Consider the following 27,122-nt stretch of genomic DNA (forward strand, 5'->3'; position numbering starts at 1 on the left):
GTTTCTCTACCTATAAAAAGGACAAATGGATTCAACCATTTCCAAACTCACTGCTTTTTCATATAAACTAAGCAGCCAGGTGCAGTGGCTCACACTTGTAATTCCAGCTGCTCATGAGGTTGAGGTGAAAGAATCACTTGAGCCCAGGAGTTTGAGACCAGCCTGGGCAATATAATGAGACCCCATATTTAAAAGACAGAATAAGAACCAAGCCACTTTTGGAAGTCTGACTCATGAAACAAACTAAGCCAACCAGCCTTTTCTCCTGGGCATCTAGTTCTGACTCAGTAATTCCCAGACTTTGTAACTACCTAAGCACCATGTGTTGACCATCTATTCCCATAGGATTGGGGTGGGAGTGAAAAGCAGAAAGGATGGTAAAAACCGAGTATTTAACATTCCCCTAGACTCTTTTTTTGTTGTTGTTGTTTTTACAGAAAGCTATAAATCTTCCGCTGGGCCTAGCTAATGTGCTGTAATAAAAGGAGGTGTTGATTCGATTTTCACAATCCATCATTCCAAGGCCAGAGAAAAACAGGAAAAGAGCTGCTTTTCTTGGAAGGAAAAGAGAACATTTGTCAAATTGTTTCTACTTATTTGTATTCACACATCCTGTCTCTCCTAATATCTCACCTGTCAGAGACTAACAGGATAAAAGCGGACAGGTAGAATGACTTTAAATTACGTGTGTTGAGAAAAATGAATGAACAACAGCATGCAAAAGAATCCAAGGAAATTAACATGGTTGCTGCTTAGTTCTCTCCTGCTCCCCACTGGAGGTTGAAGAGGAAGATAACATTTCTATTCAATTCAATCCAAAAATTGTTAGGAAGTGAAGATGCAAAGATGATGACATGGCCCTCAAGGAACTCAGAACAGATGAGAAGGTAAGTCTGATACATATGCTAAGAGCAATGAGGGCGATAAGCCTAGGGTAACAGATGCAGACTCCCTAACCCGAGGATGCCTTTGGAAGAGATGATATGTGAGCCGAGTCAGAGGTTGTGCAGCAGTGAGCCAGCAAAACGAATAGTGGGACAAAGTCAGCAATAACAGCATTCTAGGCAAAGGAAATACAAACAACAAAAAATGTCCAACATCTACCAGACCTTGCTGCCTTCTGATACTGTCTTCAGTGCTTTTCATGCAATCTTAACTGATGACACTGTGCTCAATGAAACTGCTACTATCAGCATCCCTATTTTTCAAATGTAACAATAAGACTGTAAAGTTAAGTAGCTTGCCCAAGCAGTAGGAGGTACACATCAGAATGAGGATTTGAACTCAGGTCAGTATGATTCTAAAGCCTCATTTTTAAATAGCAACAGGCTACACTGCTCTCCCAAAGTGATGAGCAAAGGTACCAAATGTGGGTGACAGTGTATCACCAAGGGGTAATGACTACAAAGGGTGCTGTTTCCAGATGGTCATGTGGGAAGCAGAGAGCAGCTAAAGATTACATGAAACTTTTTTTTTTTTTTGAGATGGAGTTTCGCTCTTGTTGCCCAGGCTGCAGTGCAATGGCATAATCTCAGCTCACTGCAGTCTCTGCCTTCTGGGTTCAACTGATTCTCCTGTCTCAGCCTCCCAACTAGCTGGGATTACAGGTGCCCACCACCACGCCCAGCTGGTTTTTGTATTTTTAGCAGAGACGCGGTTTCACCATGTTGGCCAGGATGGTCTCAAACTCCTGACCTCAGGCGATCCACCTGCCTTGGCCTCCCAAAGTGCTGGGATTACAGGCGTGAGCCACCACACCAGGCCACATGAAATGTTTTATGTACCACGTGAAGAGGTTGGATGTTATTCTGGGGAAATAGGATCTCAGAAAATGTTTAAACAGAATAAATGCCATGGCCAGATGTGTTTTATATAAATTCATTCTCTTTGATCTCACACCACAGTACATGAGAGGAACAAGATCAGAGACACAAAGACTTGTAAGATCTAATGGTAACCCAGAGGAGGGTGTACGAATTAGGATGGTGGGAGCTCAGGTGGAGAACAGTGAGATGATTTGAGAAATACTAAAGAACAGTAGGACTGCTGGATATAATGGGTGTAGGCATGACAGAAGAGGAGAAGGAGGAAGAGTTAAGGATGACTCCAGGTCTTCTGTTGGAATGACTAAGTGAACATTAGAGCCTCCAACTGGAACAAGAACACAAGGAGAACTGTTTGGCTTGAGTTCAGATAACACAACAGATTCTTAATTACATAAACTAATTTCTGTAAATTCATTATATAAATTATGTAAGCTTGTTTGACCTGGTTTTGAAATGGCTCATGGTTATACCTGGCACAGCTGGATGCTAGGACTCAACCACAATCAGAATTTTTCTTTCATTCTCTCAGCTTGAATTTCCTTTTTTAGCACCCTTGGGCTCACTCTTTATGGCGGTGATAACAATTGACACGCTTTATTTTCTGATCAATCATCATCACAGCTGAAGAGACTTGGCTTTCAGTAACCACATCAACCCTTGGGAAGGAACTTGAACACCCCCCACTGGGCTCATATATCTGCCCCCTGGAAGATCACTGAGTGGATGGGAAGAGATAATCTGAATTATCTGGATTATATGTCCTTCCTGCTGATGGGAGGAAGTACGGTCAGGGAAACCTCTGAAAGGAAGAGCAGTCCCATTACCAAAACAGGTCTGTCTAGTGAATAGGCCAAAGCAAAGAAACCCATTCCATGAGAAAACATCCCATCTGATTATATGACTGCGGAATGTGGAGGGACAGGACAAGGTTGAAGGTAAACACTTGGAAGTCATCAGCTACCCTTGAAGTTAAAACTGAAGGAAAGTATAGATAAGATTGAGTCAAAGATGAAAGAATTCAGGGAATACCACCCTTTAAGACAGGAAGAGGAACAGAAAGTAGAGCAAAAACAGAGAAGGAGAACAATGTGCCAAAGAATGTATGAGCATTGTCTCATTTAACTTTATTAGCAATACAGCCCTATAAGGAGGGCATAAGGGTTTTTCATTTTAACAGTAAAATTACTTTGAATCTGAGTTATTATTCTTGCTCATCATCAAATCTGCTAAGTGATAGAGCTGGCATTGGAATCTTTTCTTGTGAGACTCCAACTCCATTCTACTAGAAAGATGACATGTTCCCCACCAAGGACCTAAGATGTATGCTGTTCCCAGATGTTTTCTCCTAGCACGTGGGAGATTTTTAAAACACATATTTTCTTCTTGGCAGTAAATAGCATCTTTGCTCCACAAAGACACAAAATTAAAAACAGTTCGGATCCTCATGCTTCAGAAGAATTTATACTTAAGCATTCTCAGTCTGTCCTTGATTACATGGGTCTCTGTTATAGACTCAAGAAAACAGAAATATAGAATGTGAGCACTATTAAGATAATTAGAAATAATCTAGTAAAGGATCCAGTGATGGACTTCAGTGGGATCTATTTAGAAACCCTTGAAATTGAATGCAAAATGTTTGTGCACAATGGATGTTTTTTTCTGGGAAGAGAGTCTATTCTCTGAATTCTTGAAAGTGTACAGGTCCAAGTACCCTCACTTTGCAGATATGGATATTAGTCATTTATATTCCATGGGCCTCTAGCTCATACCATGAGGCCTTGATAGAATCAGGTCTGGACCTTAGGTCTCTTGGTTCCCAGAGCATGGCTCTCTCAGGAAGCCTCTGTAAGTATCCTATTAAGTGCCTGAAAGAAGAGTTTCTTGCCCTGAGATCAACTATACATTTTTTGACCAGGAAGGTTTCCCCCTCTTGTAAACAGTTATTCCTTGAAAAATAAAATTGATATTAAACTGTCACTTACAAGCACAGGGAATATGAGATGTGGACTTAACAATGTTGGCAGTTGGGAACTGCACAGAAATCCAGGGCTCTGTTGCCTTTCTACCTGCTACTCCTTACCACGTCCAAGAGGAGGGGAGAGGGCATTAGGTATGAGAATCCACATCTGCTGAGCACCCAGGGGAGAATGAGCTTAGGAAGATCTTGGTTTGGGTTTCCAGAATCAGAGCCTGTGATGAGGATGTGTAAGTTGTTTATTAAAGATGTGCTCCCAAACAAAACTGGGAAAGGAGAACAAGGCAGGGGCAGAAGTCAGGAAAGGGTGTGATGTCAGAGTCCTCTGGAGTGTGACAACAGCCTGATCCCTCAGGGGTGAGAATTTCCACAGAGCGTTTTAGAGCTCATCCAAATTCGAAGCCTGGAATCTGAGGTGCCTTAGTCCTGCTGCAAGGGGCTTGAACTAAAGCACCTGTAGCTCTTTGTGTGTTTTGTGGTATGGGCAACAAAGGCAGATCCAGTAGCCCAAGGACAATCGTAGGAAGAAGAGAGGTAAATGTGAGCCATGGGAAGAAAATGCATGCATGTTGGGAGGATGTACAGAGTAAAAGGGATCCAAGGGGACCTGGGCAGAATGTTAATGTCTACTGAAGGAAGGCAAATGAAAATGTATTGAAAATTCTCTCATTACCCTCCTTTTTCCCTTTCAATACACAGTTCAGAAGGAAATTTGCTACGGATTTCTCTCAGTTATTTAATATAGGACAAATAATTTACTATAGCAGCAGATATTATGGGACTTCACTGGATGTTTGTACAGTTAAACCTGAGCTTCTGAGCCACAGTTGACTAACACAGGTGCTAATAATAATTTTCAAAGAATATCATTACTCAGTGTTATAAAATACATTACTAATAATTCTACTGCTAACAGCAAACATACATTGTACACTTACTATGGTCTAGGAACAGCTCTAATATAAATTTACTTATTTACTCTTCCCATCAAATCACTGAAGTAGATACTCATACCTACTAGACACACAAGGAGACTGAAGCAGAGAGGGGATGAATGTTTCACGTAAGAGCACATACCTGGTTAGGAGATGGTGCCAATCTTCAAATTCAGGCAGCCTATTTCTGGAGTTCACATATGCTCTTAACACCTCTACATTGGTTACTTTAGTATTAAAAACTGGGAGTTGGAGATCTTAGTTTGTGCTATGAAACCAGTTATCCATTCACTGTATAACCGAGTATTTTTTTATTATTGAACAAACCAAGAACACATGTAATCCTGACCCTTTTAATGAGAGTGTTCATACCACAGAGGTATAATCTGTCTTTCTTGCATGATGAGGCTACTGGAAAACCATGAGAATATGTCGTGAGTGGTTCTCTTCATATTCACCACCCTTTTCTAAACAGAGCACACATAATGCATGTATTTGAAAAACCAATATCAGTATGTTTTGAGGACAATGACATGCAAACCACCTTATATCATCTCTTGGGGAAAATGGTCTCCTCTTTCATGGCTAACATATGTGGTTTCAGACTCTTCAAACAGCAAAGGAAGGCACCTTTGGAAATGGAGTGCTCAGATCTTTCGGCAAAACTTATCAGGTTGTAAAACATGTCTTTACCAGCCTAGCGAAGTCAATGTCATTTCCACACAGACTTCCATGAAGTTAAATCTATCTTAGGTACTGGAAAGCTCTGGACAAGTGTTTAACAGTTTTTGAAAACAGCTTTTGTGGAAGAACCTGAAAGTAATCAACTCATTTTTTAAAGATTCGAATAAAAAAAGTATAGGGTATGGAAAATTAGTGTATTTGAATCATTTCAGAGAGTAGAGCAAGTTTCACACTAGCAGATTTCAGATTTTAGCACCTTTGAAAAGAAATATTCAGAGTTAGACATAAGTTGTCATATTAAGACAAGTGGCAACGCAGGCTGCAGTTGACCTACGGGGGGATACTCATCGGACTTCGGTGCGGTTCACATCACAGTGCAGTCATTTGGTTTTTGAGAGTGCCACAAAACGCACTTAAAGAGAATGAGAAAGGAGTTCATTGAATTCATGGCTGGTGGTTAGAAGATTAACTAGAGACAAAAGCAGAAAGGTTATAGGATGGACTGGCAGGTCAAGCGGACAGTCCGAAGGCACCGACAGTGCAGTACGTGGTCTTACTCTCCCATCGCACAGTGTAGCTCCCAGTGTAGCAGAGCTGTCCCAGAAGCAGGAACTTGCCCTGCGTGATCCAGCTCCATTCTTTTGCATAATTACACAGGTCACAATGTATTTAAGTTGTTTTCCCAGCTTGGTGAGTTGGCTTAAAATTTGTTCCACGTTTGTGGTCCACTGGTTCACTTTGCTGTGTTGACAAACATTACCACCAATGGTGATTTTTTTTTTTTTTTTTTTTTTTTTTTTTTTTGAGACAGAGTCTTGCTCTGTCACCGAGGCTGGAGTGCAATGGCGCAATCTCAGCTCACTGCAACCTCCGCCTCCCAGGTTCAAGCGATTCTCCTGCCTCAGCCTCCCTATGAGTAGCTAGGACTACAAGCGCCCGCCACCACGCCCGGCTAATTTTTGTATTTTTAGTAGAGACGGAGTTTCACCATTTTGGCCAGGCTAGTCTCCAACTCCTCCCCTTGTGATCTGCCTGCCTTGGCCTCCCAACGTGCTGGGATTACAGGTGAGAGCCACCGCGCCCAGCCCCAATTATCCTTTCTATAGCCTCTTTTACAATGTTGCTCACTTCAACAATAAAGGCAGTCTCCTCTGCAGCCTCATAATCGCCCATCTTTCCTCCAGGAAATAGCCTCCGCCTCCTGGAGTAGTGCGACTCAGGCACACTCAGGCCCCGCCCCACATCTGCCACGCCTCTCCCCGTAGCCGGGCGGGCACGGGCGGGCACGGGCGGGCACGGGCGGGCACGGGGGGCACGCCCCACCCACACCCAGCTTCGGGACCCTGCGGCCCCACCCACCCCCAACTCCTTTTTTTTCACTTGTGTTACATTTATTCATCTCAATTCATCCTTAGAGCAAACCTCTGCAGTGGGTGCTGCTTTTTTTTTTTTCTTTTGGCGAGGAAGTCTCGCTCTTGTCCCCCAGGCTGGAGTACAATTGCGCCATCTTGGCTCACTGCAACCTCCGCCTCCCGGGTTCAAGCGATTCTCCTGCCTCAGGCTCCTGAGTAGCTGGGATTACAGGCGTCTGCCACCACGCCTGGCTAACTTTTGTATTTTTAGCAGAAACGGGGTTTCACCATGTTGGCCAGGCAGGTCTCGAACTCTTGACCTCAGGTGATCCGCCCGCCTCGGCCTCCCAAAGTGCTGGGATTACAGGCATGAGCCATGGCGCTGGGCCAGTGGGTGCTATTATTTATCTCCACTTTGGAAATGAGAGTAGCAGAGAAAGATGACTAAGATTTACGAAGAGTTGAGAATCCAGCCTGGCTAGGGGATGCTAAGCAGAGCAGGGCCTTATGGCCCCAGGAGACCTGGTTCCAGTTGAGTTCTTTCCTAAACCACAAATCCACCAGAAGCAGCGTATCCTCTAGGATAAATACCCACAAAGGCCCAGGGAAAATGTTCCAGGTGGTCAAGAACTCAATTCCTAATGAAAGCTTGGTAAATGAACTATGCCTCGGTCTGGTCATCCAGAAATAGGGTTAATATTTGACTACCGGCAGGGTACAGTGGCTCACACCTGTAATCCCAGCACTTTGGAAGGACAAGACAGGAGGATGGCTTAAACCCAGGAGAAGTTAGAGACCAGCCTGAGCAACACTGTGAGACTCCATCTCTAACAGTCAATCAATAGCCGGGCATGGTGGTACATGCCCTTTAGTCCCAGCTACTGGGGAGGCTCAGGCAGGAGGACCCCTTGAGCCTGGGGGGATGAGGCTGCAGTGAGCCATGACTGTGCCACTGTGCTCCAGCCTGGGCAACAGAGTGAGAGTCTGTTGGCCCTTAGAAGTTTGTTTACTACATAGCACTGAGCAAGCCACACCAGTACTCTCCTGATGTCCATAAACAGATGGATATGGATTAGTCAAGGTTTACTGAGTACATTTCCTTACTTCAGCTTTTCAGGAATAAAGGGACACGATCAGGATTCACAGTGAGAAGTGCTGATGCTTATGTGGGTTAAATTCCATCATTCAGTCCCTGGGCTTTTTCATAAGTTTGTTGTTGGTGCTGCTACTGTTTTAAACTGTTTCTCAGGTCTCCGATCTTCCTCCTCCTGTACACGATGGCTAAAGTCATCTCTCCAAAATATCCCCAACCTACAACCCATTACTGGCTCCACTTAGTAAAGTCTTGGCTCTTTACTGTGACCCACCGGACCACTGCATTGTCATCTTGCATTCCCGTAGTCTCTTCTTTCTTCTTTTGTAGTCTTTTCCAAGCTTTTAATTTTGGTATGGTATTAGAGCTACAGAAACATTACATCAATAGTATAATAAATGCTATATAGCTTTTGCCCGGTTTCACCAATTGTTTACCTTTCCCCTTTTGTTTCTGTGTAAATGTATATTCATATTCACATAGAAACACAAACGGGGACACACACATTTTTTCTAAACCACTTGAGATTAAACTTAAAACATCAAAACATTTTACTGAAGAATAGGAATGTTCTCTCATATAACCACAGTACAGTTAGGAAACCCAGGGAAGTTAATACTAATATTATCTAATTCTTAGTTTTTAATCAAATGTCCATCAATTGTCTCAATGTCTGCTCTAGCTCCCCTTACCCCCAGCCCAGTGCAGGAGCCAGTACAGAATCACATGGTATGGTTGTCATGTCTTTAATCTGGAATAGCTCCTCATTCTCCTTTTGATAATTTTGAAGAGTAAAGGTCACTTTTTTTTTTGGTAGAAAATCTGTCAAAGTCAAAAAAAAAAAAAAAAGACACTCGGGTTTGTCTGAGTTTTCTTCATGATTTGATTCAGGTTATGCATGGCAGGATTCCACCAGAAGTGATGGCGTGTCCTTCTTGGTGCCTCTGATCGGAAGGCTCACGACATTCATTTGTTCCAAAATTGCTAGTGTTAGCTTTGATCGTTTGTTTAGGTGATGTGTTAGGTTTCTCCATTTTAAAGTTACTATTTTCCCATTTGTAATCAATAGGCAATTTGTAAGGGGCACTTTGAGACTAACTATCTCAAACTTCTGTCCACAGCATCCAATGCTCATTTTTGAACTCCATCTTTTCTTCCATATTTAGGTGTTATTCTATTGTTTTTTTTAAAAAAAGCTTTTACTTCTCCCCATTTATATAATTACTCATTTATATAGAGAGGGATGCATGGATTCATGTGTTTTTTTTGTTTGTTTGTTTTTTAACATGTACCCAGTATGTCCTCTATATCCATGGGAACTTGATCTGTGGTCGGTTGAGTCCACAGATGTGGAACCCAAGGATACAGAGGGCCTACTGGGGGACTTAGGCATCCATGGGGAGTCATAGAACCAATACCCCACAGAAACCAAGAGATGACTGTTATTCATTACTGGCATCATTTATTTTGCCTTTAAAATGTTCAGATACTTGTCCAGTGGGACCTTCCTCAACATGGCCTATATGTGCTTTTGATACATTGCTGTCGTTCTTTGAACACTTCATTACCTTCTGGACAAGTGGCCCCAGGCTCATCTTGTCCCTGTCTTCATCCTGAAATTGGCCTCTTCTCCAAGATTACAGGCTTCCTTTTAGTTGGGAATGACATTTAGAAACCACGATAAGGGTACCAGGTGGGCTCATGATTTGTTTAGGTGGTGTCTGTTATGTTGATCCACTTTAAAGCTACTATTTTACAGAGGACACGTTGAGACTGTGTAACTATCTCAAACTTTAATCCCCAGCATCCACTGCTGATTTTGAACTCCATTCCTTTTATATTAGGGGTTATTCTATTGTTTAAAAAAAAAAAAAAGGCTTTCCCATCTCTCCCCATTCATGCATTTGTAGGCCCTCTGAATAGGAGGAATACAAACATACATATGCATACACACGCTGAAATTTGAGAGCCATTGCCCTAGAACAAAGACAGGAAAACTTCTTAGAGAACCGAATAGTTCTTTATTTACAAAAACGGGCAGCTGACCAACAGGTCATGCATGCTGATCCTGCTCTAGCACCATGAGATTTTCCAGTCGTGTGGCAGAGCTACTTGGAGCTGTACCTTAATCTGTTGCAGATTGCTTTCTTGTTCCTGGCCCTGCAAAACTGGCAGCCTTCAGAGTCAACTCAGTTAGTGGATGACAGCAATATTCCCAAGCATGAGATATGATCTTTCCAAATCAGAAGGGCTTCATAGTTCCTTTAATTTACAATAGGAAGTATATGTAAGATGCAATAACCACTGTTCCCCTAAAACCTCACAAATTTGGCTGGCTGCTGAAATTCTGTAGGGATTCCTTCTACCAACTGGTGCACATATACCTTATTAAGGCTCCCACTGTCGTCTCTGTTTTCTCCTTTTTAGGTCAGATCTTCATGATTTCATCAATATAATGGATCAGCATAGTAGTCTGTGTAATATCCAGATGATAGAACAGCCATTAAACTATATTGCTGGAGAAAGCATTAGAGAGAGTACAATTTTCTGGGACAAGACCCTGATTGTGTACCACTGTCTATCCCAGGTGGATGCAAAAGCTTTTGATCCTCTCTTCTGATGGGATTGAAAAGAATACATTCACCAAATCAATGACCACATACTAAGTAGCAGAAGCTATGTCATAATTATCTATGATAATTATGAAACCACAATATAATAATAGTTATAATTAGGCTACCACTTGATGGAGTTGACAGTAGTTATATCAATCGTGAGCCATCTGGTTTTTTTCAGGAGCCAAACTGGCAAATGAAATGGAGATGTAATGGGGAGCAGCAACCCTATCTCCTTAAAATCTTTGAGCGCAGCACTCCAGTGGCACTCCTTGCCATTCCAGCCTACATAATATATTGCTGTATATTTACTGTCTTGGCTGGAGGTTGGATAACCTCAGAGGGTTCCACTTAGCTATTCCGATTACATAGGTGTACTCCACAGTTCAAGGACTTAGTGTGAGTGTTCTGCCAGTTACTAAGTATATCCATCCTGATCAATCCACTCAGGGGTCAGGAAAATCAACACAGGTGAGTCCACGAACATACTGACGCCCTGTGATTTAGGCCAGGACTCTGTTTGCCACCTGGCCTCTATTTACCTCATCCAATCTAAGAAAGAAGCATGAAGGCATGTTAGCCCTCATGGTTTTAGCATCCTCTTAGACCCTATATCCAACTGCCCTTGAAAGATATGGATATTTCCCTTCCCCCAGTGTACAGATATGTTGATAAAAGGCTGTAACTTCTTATGAGGAAGGACTGAGAAATTAGTGAATATACTTCCTGTCCTATTGCAGAGTCTTTCCTCAAGGAGATTCAGGCCTCTGTTGAATCAATGGCTCAGTTCTGGAACTTAAGAATCATGGCTTTTCACTGGGAAGGCTGATGTCAGTCTCAGTTTTCATGAATCTATTGGAACTTTTTGGTGGCCGTCAATCGACCTTGCCCCTAGCAACTGGGTGGTGTATTAACTATCACTATAGATTCCTACAGGTGAGTCCTCCTGGTTGTGATTCTGTCCTTGTTGCCTATTTCTACATGTGTCCACCTTGCCTCTGACAGTTTATGCTGCCACTATGCCCTCCTATTCCTAAAACCTACCGTTCTTAACACTAAGCTGCCTGGTGCTAGAACGGCTTCCGGGACTGTCTGTCAATCTTGGCCAGAGGGCATATCTGAGCTCCCTAGAAAATAACTTAACTAATGTGCTTCTCAAAGTGAGACTAAATCAAGTAAGAATAGAACAAAGGCAGGATAAGGGAAATCTCCAGGTGGTGGTGAAGGGTTGAAGCCGTGGAAGACATCTGTAATGCGCTCATCCCCATGCTTGCATCAGGGAGGGCAAGCTACTTTTCCCAAGCCTTAGCATACTTTGAACTAAACTCACTTAAGTCTTACTTTCTATCACCACACTGGACTGACTCTGAAAAGTTTAGAATATTCCCCACAACTCACTTTAATTTGGGACTCTCTCAAGCAACTGAGACATTCTGGCCTGAACTTACTCTGTGGGCCCCAGCTCATTGTCAGGCTTGAGAAGCAAGGCATGTGACTGTGTTCAGTAGGAAACACATCTGGTAATTTTAGCAACATACCACACCTGCTGGAGATAGTCAAGGTAGGGCTGCCAGATAAATACAAGATGTTCAGTTAAATCTGAATTTCAGATCAATACTTTTTTTAGTATGTTCTAAATAAGTACATTCTAAATATTGCATGGGACATGGTCTATCAAAGAAAAACTTCATTCTTTATCTGAAGTTCAGACTTACCTGAGCATCTGTACTTTTTTTTTTTTGAGATGGAGTCTCACTCTGTTGCCCAGGCTGGAGGGCAGTGGCACGACCTCTGCTCACTGCAGCCTCTGCCTCCTGGGTTCAAGCAATTATCCTGCTTCAGCCTCCTGAGTAGCTGGGATTATAGGCACATACCACCAGGTCTGGCTAATTTTTGTAATTTTAGTAGAGACGGGGTTTCACCATGTTGGTCAGGCTGGTCTCAAACTCCTGATCTCTTGATCTACCCGCCTTGGCCTCACGAAGTGCTGGGATTATAGGCATGAGCCACTGTGCCTGGTCAAGCATCTGTATTTTTATTTGCTAACTCTAGAAACCCAAATTGGGAGTGGCTTCAGTACACACAGTTTTGAGGCAAACAAGCAACACTGAGGCAAACAAACAACATTGAGGCAAACAGCTTCGTCAGAGGCATTTAAACCAGAGCAACTCCGTCTTAAATAGGAGCTGGGTAAAATAAGGCTGAGACCTGCTAGGCTGCATTCCCAGACAGATACGGTTAAGGCATTCTAAGTCACAGGATAAGATAGGAAGTCAGTACAAGATACAGGTCATAACGACCTTGCTGAGAAAACAGGTTCCAGTAAAGAAGCTGGCCAAAACTCACCAAAGCCAAGATGGCGACAAGAGTGACCTCTGGTCATCCTCACTGCTACACTGTGTGTTGCCAGATTCTGTACAAATTTGGCATAGAGCTTAACATGCAAAGAACTGTAATAATACAGTTATAGCTCCTCACCTCCGCCATCCTCTAAAGAACATAGGTTTGGTTTTCGATGGTTCATATGGCAGCTAAGCAGTGGAAATGTGGGACAAGATCCCATGCATTTACATTCCGGTCACGTTAGGGTTCCCGAGAGAAACAGAACCAACAGAATATAGACAGATAGATGCTAGATGTATGAACCCATATACAGAAAGAGAAGAGATTGACTTACAATTGTAGAAACCAAGAAGTCCCATGATCCGCCATCTGCAGCCTGGAGCCCCAGGAAAGCCAGTGGTGATTAAGCCTGGGTTCAAAAGCCTAAGAACCAAAGGAACCACTGACTGAGCAAAAGTGGATAGCCTAGTACAAGAAGAGAGCAAATTTGCTTTTCTTCTTTTTGTTCTAGTCAAGCTCTCATGAAATTAGATAATGCCAACCCACATTGGTGAGGATGATCTTTATTCAGTCTACTGGGTTCAAATGCTAATCTCTTCCAGAAAGAGCTTACAAGTAACATCCAACCGGCCACCTGGGCATCTCTTAGCCTTAGCAATTAATCATCACACTAGTTTTGTCATTCGTTGGCCACATGACCTTGAATACACTTAGCCCCTCTCTGTGCCTGTTTCCTCATCTATACAATGGGAATATTAAAAGTTCCCACCTCATTGAGTTGATATCAAGATTAGATGAGTTAATACATGTAACACACAGAGCTACATCTGGTGCATAAAGTCTCATTGAAAGGTAACTGTTGTTGTTGTTATTCTGTGTTTACACTCTGCTGAAGCTGAAAAATCTCATCACCTGACTCCTTTCACTTCCTTGCTTCAAATCTATTTGGGAGAATGGGGCTAATATGGAGTTTATTCTAAAGGTGCTAGTGAATTTTCAGTCAACCTCCTTTATTTCTTCCCAGTCTGAGTTACAACAGTAGCAGCTAATATTTGTTATGTACTAACAGGTACTGTCCTGAAAACAAGACATAACTCATTTCGCTAAGTCTCACAACAATCTAAGAGGTTGCCACCATTATTATCTCACTCAATGTTATACATACAGGGACCTCGCCTCGGCACTCAGCTGGGAAGTGGCATACTCAGGGTTGCCTTCAGGCCAGTGTTTCCCCCAGGGCTGCTAACTATGATCCTATTAGTTCGCCTCATACCATCCCTTCCTTTCACCATGAGGCTTATTCAAATCCCACCTGACCTGTAAAGTTGAGCTCTACCCTTTCGTATAAGTCAGAGTGACCTCTCCAAGGCTATTTTGACCTTTTTGTTTTTATATTCTGTGTCTTTTCGCTTGGAAAGTGAGGTCAAAGGGACAAGAAATAAAGCAAGCAAACTTTTGTTATTTTGAAGGAATCTCCTTCCTCCTGGAAATCTAATACCTGCTATTTCCCAGATCTGTGCAGCAGATGGCAGTATTCAATTAGTCAAAATAAAGTTCTAGCCTACGGACTTGCTGTTCACTTCTAAATTGCTCCATGACCCCTCAGTGCTTCCTGGTGGTACTTTATAAACTGTCAGCTATTTTAAATCGTATCACTGTATTATGAAAGTCATCCAGAGTGCCAGGGGAGACATGAGTTAACTTCACAGTAGTGATAGGAAACTCAAAGCCGAGTGCAATACGAAAGTCACAGAGGCAGTAAGTGGCTGACGCAGAACCCAGGTCTTTCTGCCTTGTAGTTCAGTGTTGGTACACTACACCTCTGTGAATTAAAAGAGTATTAAAGACGATGGAGATGTTTATTTCAGTCTTCCTCCTACATGAGAAATTCTTGTCCACTGGGTCACGCCCTTGTCATAGCCTTCCCCCCACCTCCCATTATATGTTCTATGTTGCTATACTATCTCAAAACAACGATTCTAAAGCTAGTTTAATGACAATAGGTGTGTTCAAACAGAAAAAACAAAGTAGGGAGAAATTAAGTCCTGTGATATCAGTCTCTCTAGGCATTAACTCAACAGGGTTATTTTCTGAGAGCTTTTATGAAATTGATTCTATTTATCTATTGACAATTTAGCAATATCCTTTTGCACTTTTAAGTGGTTGCTCTAGGAGTTACAATATCTATCCTTAACTTTTCACAATCTACTTAGAGTTGATATTTAGGCCTATTACATAGTATGTAGAAATCTTGTAAATACGTATCCACTTATCCACCACTATCTTTTTTGCTATATTTATTGTGTGTGTAATGTGAACATACATTTTAAACCTCATAGGACAATAATAATTTTTGCTTTAAAGAGTACTGTGTATTTTAAAGCAAGAAGAAAAGGTCTTTACTATTTAGTTGTCAATTAAAAATAAGAATCTAATTTCCAACATACTTACTATTTCCAATGATGTCATTCCTTCCTGAATATTCAAGTTTTCCTCTGGTATTCTTTCCCTTCAACCTGAAGAACCTATGCCAGTATTCTTATAGTATGAGGATGCTGACATCTTCGATTTTTTAGACAAGCAAAAAGGATTTACCACCAGCATAACTTCTCTAGGACAAATTCTAAAGGATACACCTCAAAAAAAGTAGTGACAGAAGAATGGGCTGCAATGCAAGCAATCATATTGGTAACAATTGGCCATGTAAAATAACAAAAATGGTTTATCTGTGGTGTTTTTTTAAAAAGTGAAATAAGGAGAACAGGTTTACTATATTATAGATTGGAGTTAAGATGTTGAAGAGGAGGTACTCCTCCCGAACTCAATCTGTGAAGCACCACTCTGATACCAAAATGTGGCAAAGATGCAACAAAAACAAAACTACACACCAGTATCCCTGGTGAAAATAGGTGCAAAAAATCTCAATGAAATGCTAACCAAAATTAACAAATATTAAATATGTCACTCATCATGACTAAGTGGGATTTATCCCAAGGATGCAAGAATGGTTCAATATATGCAAATCAATGTGATGTCATATCAACAGAATGGACAAAAACCATATGATCATTTCAACTGATGCTGAAAAAGCATTTGATAAAATTCAACTTTCCTTCATGATAAAACCATACAAAAACTGGTTATAGAAGCAACATACCTCAAAACAATAAAAGTCATAAATGACACATCCACAGTTAGTATCATAATGAACAGGAAAAAAAGTCTTTCCTCTAAGATCAGGAACAATACAAAGATGTCCACTTCCACCATTGGTTGACATAATACTGCAAGTCCCAGCTAGGGCAATCAGACAAGAGAAAGAACTAGGGTAGCCAAATTGGAACAGAAGAAGTTAAATTATCCCTGTTTACAGATCATATGATCTTCTATTTAAAAATACCTTACGACTCCACCAAAAAATTTTAGAGCTTATAATTAAATTCAGTGAAATTGGAGGATACAAAATTGAATATACAAAAATCAGTAGCATTTCTACATATCAACAGTGAACAATTGGAAAAGAAATCAATAAAGTAATTCTATTTACAATAGCTAGAAATAAAATACCTACGAATAAACAACAAAAGAAGTAAAATTTTCTACAATGAAAACTATAAAACATTCATGCAAGAAATTGAAGAGGACATGAAATGTTCATGGATTGGAAGAATGACTATTGCTAAAATGTCCATATTACCCAAAGCAACCTATAGATTCAATGCAATATATATAAAAATATCAATGACATTCTTCAAAGAAATAAAAACCCTGTAATTTATATGGAACTGCAAAAGACCCAGAATAGCTGAAGCCATCTCAAGCAAAAGAACAAAACTGGAAAAATCACATTATCCAACTTCAAATTATACTACAGAGCTATGGTAACCAAAACAGCATGGTACTGGCATAAAAACAGACACATAGATCAGTGGAATAGAGAACCCAGATATAAACCCATACATCTAAGGTGAACTCATTTTCAACAAAGGTGCCAAGAACATATATTGGGGAAGAAAATAGTCTCTTCTATAGATGGTGCTGGGGAAACTGGATATCCATATGCAGAAGAATGAAACTAGACCTCCTATCTCTTACCATATAAAAAATCAAATCAAAATGGATTAAATACTTAAATATAAGACATGAAACTACTCAAATAAAATATTGGGGAAACTCTCCAGGACATTGATGTGGACAAAGATTTCTTGGATAATACTCCAAAAGCAAGGGAACCAAAAGAAAGAAAGAAAAAAGACAAATGGGATCACATCAAGTTAAAAATATTGTGCACAGCAAAGGAAACAAAGTGAAGAGATAACCCACAAAACAAGAGAAACTATTTGCAAACTACCCATCTGACAAGGGACTGATAACCAGAATATATAAGGAGCTCAAACAACTCAAGAAAAAAAAAAACTCAATCCAATGTAAAAATGGGTAAAAGATCCAAATACACATTTCTCAAGACATACAAATGGCAAATAGGTATATGAAAAACATGCTCAACATTACTTATCTGAAAAATGAAAATCAAAACTATGAGACATCATCTTATCCCAGTTGAAATGGCTTTAATCCAAAGGATAGGCAACAACAAATGCTGATGAGCGTGTAGAGAAAATGGAGTCCTCATATAATGTTAGTGGGAATGTGAATTACTACAGGTGCTGTGGAGCAAAGTATGGATGGTCCTCAAACAACCTAAAAATACAACTCCCATATGATCCAGCAATCCCACTGCTAGGTATATACCTCCAAAGAAAGGACATCAGTCTATCAAAGAGATATCTGCACTTCCACATTTATTGCAGCACTATTCACAATAGCCGAGATTTGGAAGTAACCTGCGTCCATCAACAGACAAAAAAATGTGTTGTACATATACACAATGGAGGACCATTTGGCCACAAAAATGAATGAGATCCTGTCATTTGCAACAACATGGATGAAATTGGAAGTCATCATGTTATGTGACATAAGCCAGACACAGAAAGACAAATGTCACATGTTCTCACTCATTTGTGGGAACTAAAAATTAAAACAATTGAACTCATGGAGATAGAGTAGAATGATGGTTACCAGAAGCTGAGAAGAATAGTGAGGAGAGTAGGGGAAGCAAGAATGGGTAATGGGAACAAAAATATAGTTAAAATGAGTAAGATCTAGTATTTGATAGCACAACAGCATAATTTACTGTACACTTAACTATTATATAATTGGAAAGCTCATAACACAAAAACATGATAAATGGTTGGGGTGATAAATACCCCATTTACCTTGATGTGATTTTACATGGTATGCCTGTATCAAAATGTTTTTTGTACCTGTTATGTATATGTACCCATAAAACTTAATTTTTTTTTAAAAAAGGGATGATGATATTTAAGGGACAAGAGGCATTAAGAGACTGTCATAACCGTTGCCTTCTCCAGCTCCTAAAGAAGTTTTCCAGGGACTTAAGGGCCAGTCTACCTGTAGGAAAAGTTCATAAATGGGGAGAACCCTCTATTAAAAATTTTTAAATTGTTTCAAAACAAACACTTAAGAATTGTTGATATTTTATCTTCACTTAAATTTTTATAAGATAGAAAATATTTACATTTATAAGATACTCTTTTCCCTCACCTACCTGTCCAATGCTGGTCACAGTTAAACTCTATTTTGATATTACTTGAGGTGTGAAATTTACATGATTCATATTCTGCCTGATAATGCTATTAATACTATTGCAAGTTGTAAGCGTCTCATAGCTTCTTTTCCCTCTTGGTGCAAGTTAATGGAATTGCCTTGAAATTCCTTCTTTTTCTAAAGTTTTTCCATGAGAAAAGCAAAGATCTAACTGAAAAATCCTCAGCATCCCTGCCAAGTTACAGAAGAACAAAAATATGTAAATTGGCATTAGAACTGCCAGTATTAGAGACCCTAAAAGACCTGTAGGGAACTCTTCTGAACATAATTTAGAGGTTTGAAGATGAGGTAAAATGACTTAAAATAATTACGTTTTAATTCTAGTTCACATAATAACAGAATCCAACTAAAACATTAGATAATTTAAATTGCCCTTATTTGGGGATTTCCAAGATAGCTATATAGCTTCTCCCTGATTCTATCAAGTGAAATGAAAATGCAAACCCAACATGTTACATTTTATTTCATCAAGATATTGGCTTTTGGTTTTTTAAACAATGCCTAAATGAAATGCCCCCAAATCCTAACATATGCCTCATAGAGCAGGTAATTTACTATAACCTACACTTTTACGATTATATAAGCGCAAACAGATGTTCAATTAAATTGAACATAATAAACCTAGTATCTATTATTTCTCAGAAACTCATACTATATTGCAAACTCTGTGACTCTACAACTTTTTCCACTTTCCTTAAAACTTTACTAGGAGAGTGTGTTAAATTTATCTGACAAATCCTTTATATCAGGTTTTTTTTTTCCAAAAATTCCTAATTGACTCAGACTAATACTAGGATAGTTTTCTGGTGATTTCTAGAAAAGTAATTCTAAGAATTAATGTTGATAGTCCACATTACTTCCATGTATAATTTTTTAGTTTCTTGTGAACGTATAAATTCCTAAATCAGTGTACCATAAACATTGACTTCTGACTATATGTGTGCATGTATGCATGTTGCATTTACAATTATATCAAAGTAAAGTTAACAATTAAGAAAAATAATTACCTCCAGAGAACAGAAGCCTAGTGAATTAGAGAAAAGAAATTAGGCTCGATAATGGTACTCCACCTGGGAGTAGGATTTGTTTGAACAGATGTTTTGGGGACTGTGTTCTGATTTGTTTTTCCAACATAGTCCAGATTATCACTTTTGCGGCTTAACATGAGTTAAAAAAACAAAATCAAAGGAGTACTAGAAGGAAAAAAAATACTCACATTCAGCAAATAGTGCTAGATTTACATGTGTTGGAAAAGGTAAGCTGATAAACTTAACTGATGCATTTGAGAAGAGTAGAGGAGAGACTGGAGTAAGTCATGAGGCACATAAACCCTACAGTAAAGAAAATGTGGTAGAAACAGATACGACTGCCAGCACAGGTCAGAGACAGAATCACCATATGCAATTGTGTATTAAAAATATTGAAGGACCTGGTAGAGTTAGGTGGCCAGAGGGAGCAGTTAAAAGCTGTAAAATCCCAGATATAAGAACAATACTTGCCTGATCCACTACTGTTAAGGGAACATGTAGCAAATATCCACAATATGACCATGAGGACTCAAGACAAACCTATTCTAGAATGCTGATGTGGAAAATTATTTTCTCTTTAGAATACTGACTTTCTTTCCAGCTCCATGTTCAGCGATGTCATATTGGTAGCTTCAAATAGGCCATGATGGGAGAATTTACAGCATGAAAACCGGCAAACACTACAAATCAGAACTTTTTTTAAAAGAGACAGCTGCACTTACTAGCACACCACTGGATAAAACGTCTTGGAATTTTTTGTAAGTTTCTAACAAAGGTCAGGTTTTAAGGTACTCTAAAATTAATTTGATAACTTGATGGTTTCAAATGAATGCTGTCCTGAAAATAGAATTAAATTTCCTTTGCTTACTGGGAGGCATGCCTAAACCTGGAAGTCATCTATTTTCAAAGAGACTTAAGAATAAAAAATTAATCAATGATCTTAATCATTTTGTGTATAGAGTTGATGACATAACACCACATTTATTAATTTTAGGATTGACTTTTTCTGTAGTTCCAGTGTTGAGATTATGTATCAGTCCATTCTCACACTTCTATAAAGAACTACCTGGGACTGGGTAATTTATGACGAGGTTTAATTAACTCATAGTTCTGCAGGCTTAACAGGAAGCATGGCTGGGAGGCCTCAGGAAACTTACAACCAAGGCAGAAGGTGAAGGGGAAGCAAGTGCCTTCTTCACATGGTGTCAGGGGAGAGAATGCATGCACCAGAGGGGAAGTGCCACACTTTTAAACCATCAGATCTTGTGAGAACTCAACATCATGAGAACAGCAAGGGAAAATTCACCCATATGATCCAATCATCTCCCAGCAGGCCCCTCCCCTGACACGTGGGAATTACAATTCGACCTGAGATTTGGGTGGGGACATAGAGCCAAACCATATCAGACTAGAATCCTTTATTAATGTTTATGTCAATGATATTAAGATGACTTCTGTGGAAGATTTATTGCCATGTTGTTGCTGTGTTCTAACATCAATTTCCCCTAGCCGTTACCCCCTGCATTTTCAGGAAAATATCTTTTCATGAACTGTTTAAACCTGCAAGAATGTAGCTGCACCTGTGGGATCATGTGTGGCCCCAAACTCTGCAATAGCAATGCCTCTTCCTTTCTTTCTGCTTGAAATAACCCAGAGCAGAGCAGCTGACTGCATCTGGGAGCAGGTGCTTCTCTCTCCCTGGTGTATGCTGAGGTGATGCTCCTGAGGTTTTGTGCAATGCTGTATTCTCACAGCCACCAATGAAACTGATCATACAATCTTTTCAAGGGTCAAGGCCTGTGGAGAGATTCTCTCAGCAACTTAATGGATGACAGCCCCATCAGCAAATAATGGAGGCACAACACAAAGCAGTTATCAAATGGGTTCTAGGTGGCTCTAGTCCCCGTAATCCCATAGAGCTTCTACTCTAAGCCTGTAACTGATGAAGAAAAATTTCCAGGTTCTATCTTAGGGGAACTAGTGAGCCTTAAGAAACTAACAGCAGCTGCAGTTAATTTGTCAGGAAAGTCACCACTCAGTATCATCAAAAGAGCACAAAAAACTTCTGTAATAAGGTTTCTCAAAATTATACACAAAGTAGCAGATAGAATGGCATAACCCCCACGTATCCATCATTGGCTCCAACAATTTTCAACGTATGTCTCATCGTGTTTCACTTCTGTTCTCACTCACCACCCAGTCCCACTGCTGGATTATTTTAAGGCAAACTTGAGAATTACACTATCCTACCTCTAAAGTTGCTATTACATATCTTAAAACTAGAACTTTAAAAAATAATAAGCACAATAGGACCGGGTGAGGTGGCTCACGCCTGTAATCCCAGCACTTTGCGAGGGTGAGGCGGGTGGATTGCTTGAGGTTGGGAGTTTGAGGCCAGCCCAGCCTGGCCAACGTGGCAAAATCCTGTCTCTACTAAAAATATGAAAATTAGCTGGGCGTGGTGACGGGCACCTGTAGTCCCAGCTACTTAGGAGGCCAAGGCAGGAGATTCACTTGAACCCAGGAGGCGGGGGTTGCACTGGGCTGAGATCACACCACTGCACACTCCTGCCTGAGGGACAAAGGCTCTGTTTAAAACAATACAAAAAAAAAAAAAAAAAAAAAAAGGCACAATGTAACTAAAATACACACCAACAATTGCATATTGCAAATTATCAAATATCTAGTCATTTCAGGTTTCCAGTTATTTCACAAAGGCATTTTTATGGCTGACTTATTGGAATCAGGATCCAGGGAAGAGACCCTTATTAATACATTTGTTTGACATGACTTAAATTATTTTGAATCTGTAACATTCCCGTCTCTATTTCCTTGCTTTTTGAATAAGTTGTCTTAAGACAGATTTCCTAAAATCAGAGCCCAAGATGTGGATTTTGGTGAAAGTGGTGTATTCAGGGAGTGCTTTCAGGAGAGGGAAAACAGGAGGGAAGCACGACTGGGAAGAAAAATAACTAACCAAGGATGGTCTGGTGATTAGCTCCAGTCTGACGCCAGAGGGAGCTCTGGCACCACAACGTTGAGTTCCCTTTGAGCAAGGGACAGCACAGTACTGCAGGCCAGCCAATCCGTAAGGGCTGTCCCGAGTGGGTGGGCATGGTTATCTCTTGGGCAAGAAAGCTCATTTGTGGCCAAAGGCAGTTTTCTAGAGGAAGGGACTGCTGTAACCTTCGGCAGCCAGCGCTCCCAGCAGCAGACTTACGGGATCGATGAAGGACACTAACAGCATTCACATCAGAGTGTCTCTATCTTCTGTGTTTCCTGTAAACTCAGCATAGATCTAGAGGCCTAATCCAAATCAGGTTTTAAATTTGGCAAGACTACTGCTATGGTTTGAGTGTTGGTCCCATCCAGAACTCATGCTGGAAATTCCCAATGTGTCAGTATTGAAAGATGGGGAGTTTTAACAGGCAATTAGGTCGTAAGGACCCTGCCCTCATGAATGGATTAATCCATTCACAGATTAATGAATTAATGGGTTATCACGGGAGTGGGACTGGCAGCTTTCTCAGAGGAAGAGAGACCTGAGCCAGCAAGCTCAGCCCCCTCACCTGGAGTTCCCCTGTGCCACCCTAGGTCTCTGTAGAGGGCCCCCCTCACCAGCTGTGCTTTCTTAACCTTAGACTTCCAAGGCTCTGGAACCATAAGAAATAAGCTCCTTTTCTAGTTACCAAGTTTCACGTACTGCTTTATAGACAGAAGAGAGACCAAGACAACTACACTGACGAGTGTTATGTGCTTCCCCCTACACCATCTCAAGGGCACTTTATATCTGGTTATTATACAGAAACTTCTATTGCATGATTCTGGTGCTATTAAATATTTCTGCCAGAAACTGATTTAACCACTTCCACATTGCTTAATGAATTGGCTTAACAAGTTTGAGAACCTGGTTTCATTTAGCAGTGTATATGTCTTTGATGTGTATTTCACAACTTTTTATAACCCATATAAATGTGTGGTATTCTTATGTGGAAAAAATGTTTTCCAACAATAAAGCTAGAAAAAATGAGTGTAATTTTTTGGGGTTCTTTCAGATGCCTGGGAAGTAAAACCAAATTAAAACTGGCTTTAAAAAAAAAATCAGTTAAGTGTGACTCATTTAACTGGGGCGTCATAGCTGAATCCAAAACCTAGAAGATAAATGTCAGTAGATTTTACTGAGTCTTTACTGGCTTTCTCCTTTCCTTTAGGTGGCTGCCTTGTTAACGGGAACTGCTCTAGGACAGTCAGGCGTTTTCACCATCATATTTACACCCTATCCTTTCTTCAGTCCCAACAGTTGGGAATGAAATTTCTCATACTGAATGAATATTGTTTTGGACTAAATGTTTGGGTACCTTCCCCACATGTTGAAACTCTAACATGACAGACTGTCGTGAATAGGATTAGTGCTCTGAGAGACATGAAAGCTTGCAGCCGTGTGAGGCTACTGTGAAGTCAGCTGTCTGCAACCCTGAATAGGGCCTCGCCAGAACCTGAGCACGCTAGCAAAATGATCAAGCCGTCCAGCCTCCAGAACCATAAGGACTGGGATAAATCCCACCTGACCATGGTGAATGCCGCTTTCTAATGTTCTGTTAAATTTGGTTTGCTAGTGTTTTGCTGAAACTTTTTGCATCTATGTTCATCAGGGATATTGGACTATAACTTTCATGTATCATTGTCATTTAGCTTGGTATCGGGGTAATGCTAGCCTCATGAATTTGGAAGTATTTCCTCTTCAATATTTTCCTGAATATTTCGAGGAGGCTATTGCTATTACTTGTTTAAATGTTTGTTGGAAGTCAGCAGTGAAGCCATCTAGTCCTAGGCTTTTCTTTGATTGGAGACTGTTACTGATTCAATCTCCTCACTACTGGTCTGTTCAATTTTTCTATTTCTTTACAATTCAAATCTTAGTAAGTTGTGTCCAGATTATTTTTTCTCCTAGGTTATATAATTTGTTGAAGTATAACTGTTCATAGTACTCTCTTATGATTCTTTGTATTTCTGTGGTATCAACTGTAGTGCCTCTTCTTTTTGACTGAGTTGAGGTTTGCCAATTTTAACCTTTTTAAAAAAGAACCAACTCTTATTTTCATTGATCTCTTTCTCTGTTCTCTTTCTGCTGATTTCCTTCTGCTAACTTCAGGCTTATTGTTTTTCTATTTCCTTGAGGTGAAACTTTGTTCATTTGAGATCTTTCTCCTTTTTTGACCTAGGCATTTATTACTATAAACTTCCCTCTTAAAATTGCTTCCCATAGGTTTGCTGCCTCCCATAAGCTTTGATAGGTTGGTTCCTTCTACCTCAAGATTAATATTTCCCTTTTAATTTCTTCATTGACTCATTGGTTGTTCAGCAGCATGTTTAATTTTCATGTTTTAATTTTTGAAAATTCCTATTGATTTCCAGTTTTATGCCACTGTGGTCAGAAGAGACTTAATTTTCTTAAATTTGTTAAGACTTATTGCCTAAGTTGTGATCATGGAGAACCTTCTGTGTGTACTCGAACTATGCATTCCGCTGCTAATGAAGTGTTCTGTATGCCTGTTAGGTCCATTTGGTCTAAAGCATAGTTATCAAAGTCTGATATTTCTTGTTTCTTTGGATGACATATCTATTGTTGAAAGTGAGTTTTGAAATCCCTTGTTAGTGTATTACTGTATCTCTGATTAGATCTATTAATATTTATATGTAACTGTTCTGATGTTGGTGCATATGTATAACCTGACCCCTTTATGACATAAATATTTTCCTCTGTTTATATTTTTTGACTTGAGCATTTTGTCTGATAGATACCTGGGCTCTCATTTCTATTTGCATGGAATATCTTTTTCCATCCTTTCACTTTGTCTTTGTGTCCTTACAGGACAAGTGAATCTTACAGGCAACATATACTTGGGTCTGTCTTCAATACATATAGCCACTGCCTTTTTAGACTTGAATCCGTTTATATTCCAGGTAATTGCTTGTATGTAAGGACTCGCTGCCATATTATTAGTTGTCTTCTGGTTGTTTTGTAGATTTTCTTCCTTTTTTGCCATCTTGTGATTTTTTAGTGGTATGCTTTGATATTTTACTTTTTATGTTTTGTGTATCTAGTATTGGTTTTTCAAGAGAGTAAAGGCAGGTCAAGTAGAAGCATCTCAGACTGAGTCATGTCTAGGGTCTCCAAGAACAAGATGCCCATGTTTAATTAAAAACATAAGAATTGTTATGGGCAATACCTATGTAAAAAGAGGGAGGCTGGAACAGACTAGGAGAGTGTTCAGACTGTGTGTAAGCCTGACACCAAGAGAAGGAGAGAGGGAAGGTAAGTTGGGTGAAGGAACCTAGATAGCTAACTTTGCAGAGGGCTCCCCGGCAGCCTTGCTAAACCTTTATTAGCCTGCACACTATCAAAGGAGTCTCCATCTCTTAAGATCAAACCTCTGTTGGTGGCTCTGCTGGACTCATCTGGGAGCAGCTTCTGTGAGCCATGTCTTTTAGAATAAGTGCTGTGGTAGATTTCAGAGTTCAGCAGCTAAGGGCCTTAGTCACTTACACTCTCTCTAGTTAGAGGTCTGTGAGTCCTGTTTTCTCAAGGCCACCAAAGCAGTGCAGGTCTAAGGAAAGGTCAAAAAGACTGTAGCAGGGTTCTTGCCTGTAACTTCAGGAATTGTATCTTAGAATCCTCATAGTTCCCGGTGACTAGACAGGAGCAGCCCATGGGAAGAACAATCTCAGCACAAATACAGAGACTGCCTTCAGAATCAGAGGCTCGGGCTATTGGTCAATGGCCCTCTCCCTACAATCAGAACTAGAAAATGTACTCATGGTCACAAATTTCCTCCAGGCCACCATAACTCCTCCTAGATGTCTCCTGGCCTAGGGTCCTGGAGTTAAGATAAACACATACTGAGTAATTTTGTGACCTGGCATCTGCTCTCTACACATAGAAGCTAAGCATTGATGTCCTCCAAGAACTAAGTACGATATCTGAGCATCTTCATTCTTACCAAAACATGTTCTACACCTTCCTGGGACAGTGAATAAGTTAGGTCACCTTATCTTATTGAGGTAGGAGAATAAGGTCGGGAGGCAGGGATCGTAAGGCTGATTCATGCTGACTTCCTAGAACTGAATCAAAAGGAAAACCCTGCCTCTCCATAAGCAAGTAACAGAAAGATCAGCAGCTACTCCCTTTGCGAACCCCTGCTTTCCACTGCATTGCAGATGAAAAATGGAAAGTTTCTCTGATTGTTCCCCTCCCACAACCAGTCACACTGGTCACAAGCCTAGCCTTCATTTGCACTGGGGTACAGCTTTGTAACTTAAGCCTCAGACTAGTTGCCTTTCGCATCCAATTGGACTGGTTGCAAGTAACTATTCATTTACATAGGGTGTAATTAAGTAACCAATGAAAAGCCTCTAGAGGGTGTTTAAACCCCCCAAAATTCTGTAACCCACACTCGAACCAGTGGCTTGAGCTTCCTCCCACTATATGGGGTAAACTTTCGTTTAAAAAAATCAATGTTTTCGATTGGCGGAGCAAGATGGCCAAATAGGAACAGCTCCAGTCTCCAACTCCCAGCGCGAGC

General features: G+C 40.4%; 1 long non-coding RNA gene and 1 pseudogene across 1 annotated transcript in view; both read right to left on the bottom strand.

The window, feature by feature from the left end:
* Positions 1-5,930: 5,930 nt before the first annotated feature.
* On the bottom strand, positions 5,931-6,593 carry LOC108529441 (dynein light chain Tctex-type 1 pseudogene; annotated as a pseudogene).
* A 3,320-nt stretch (positions 6,594-9,913) lies between these two features.
* Positions 9,914-27,122, bottom strand: part of LOC108529576 (uncharacterized) — an 85,379-nt gene continuing 68,170 nt past the window's right edge. The window contains exons 3-5 of the long non-coding RNA XR_001885578.1: positions 13,158-13,246; positions 10,250-10,338; positions 9,914-10,127 (exon numbers count right to left, since the gene is read on the bottom strand). This is a non-coding gene — a long non-coding RNA (uncharacterized LOC108529576). The remainder of the gene's footprint in view (positions 10,128-10,249; positions 10,339-13,157; positions 13,247-27,122) is intronic.

Source organism: Rhinopithecus bieti, unplaced genomic scaffold, assembly GCF_001698545.2.
Source record: "Rhinopithecus bieti isolate Rb0 unplaced genomic scaffold, ASM169854v2 scaffold_865, whole genome shotgun sequence".
In the NCBI taxonomy this organism is placed as follows: domain Eukaryota; kingdom Metazoa; phylum Chordata; class Mammalia; order Primates; family Cercopithecidae; genus Rhinopithecus; species Rhinopithecus bieti.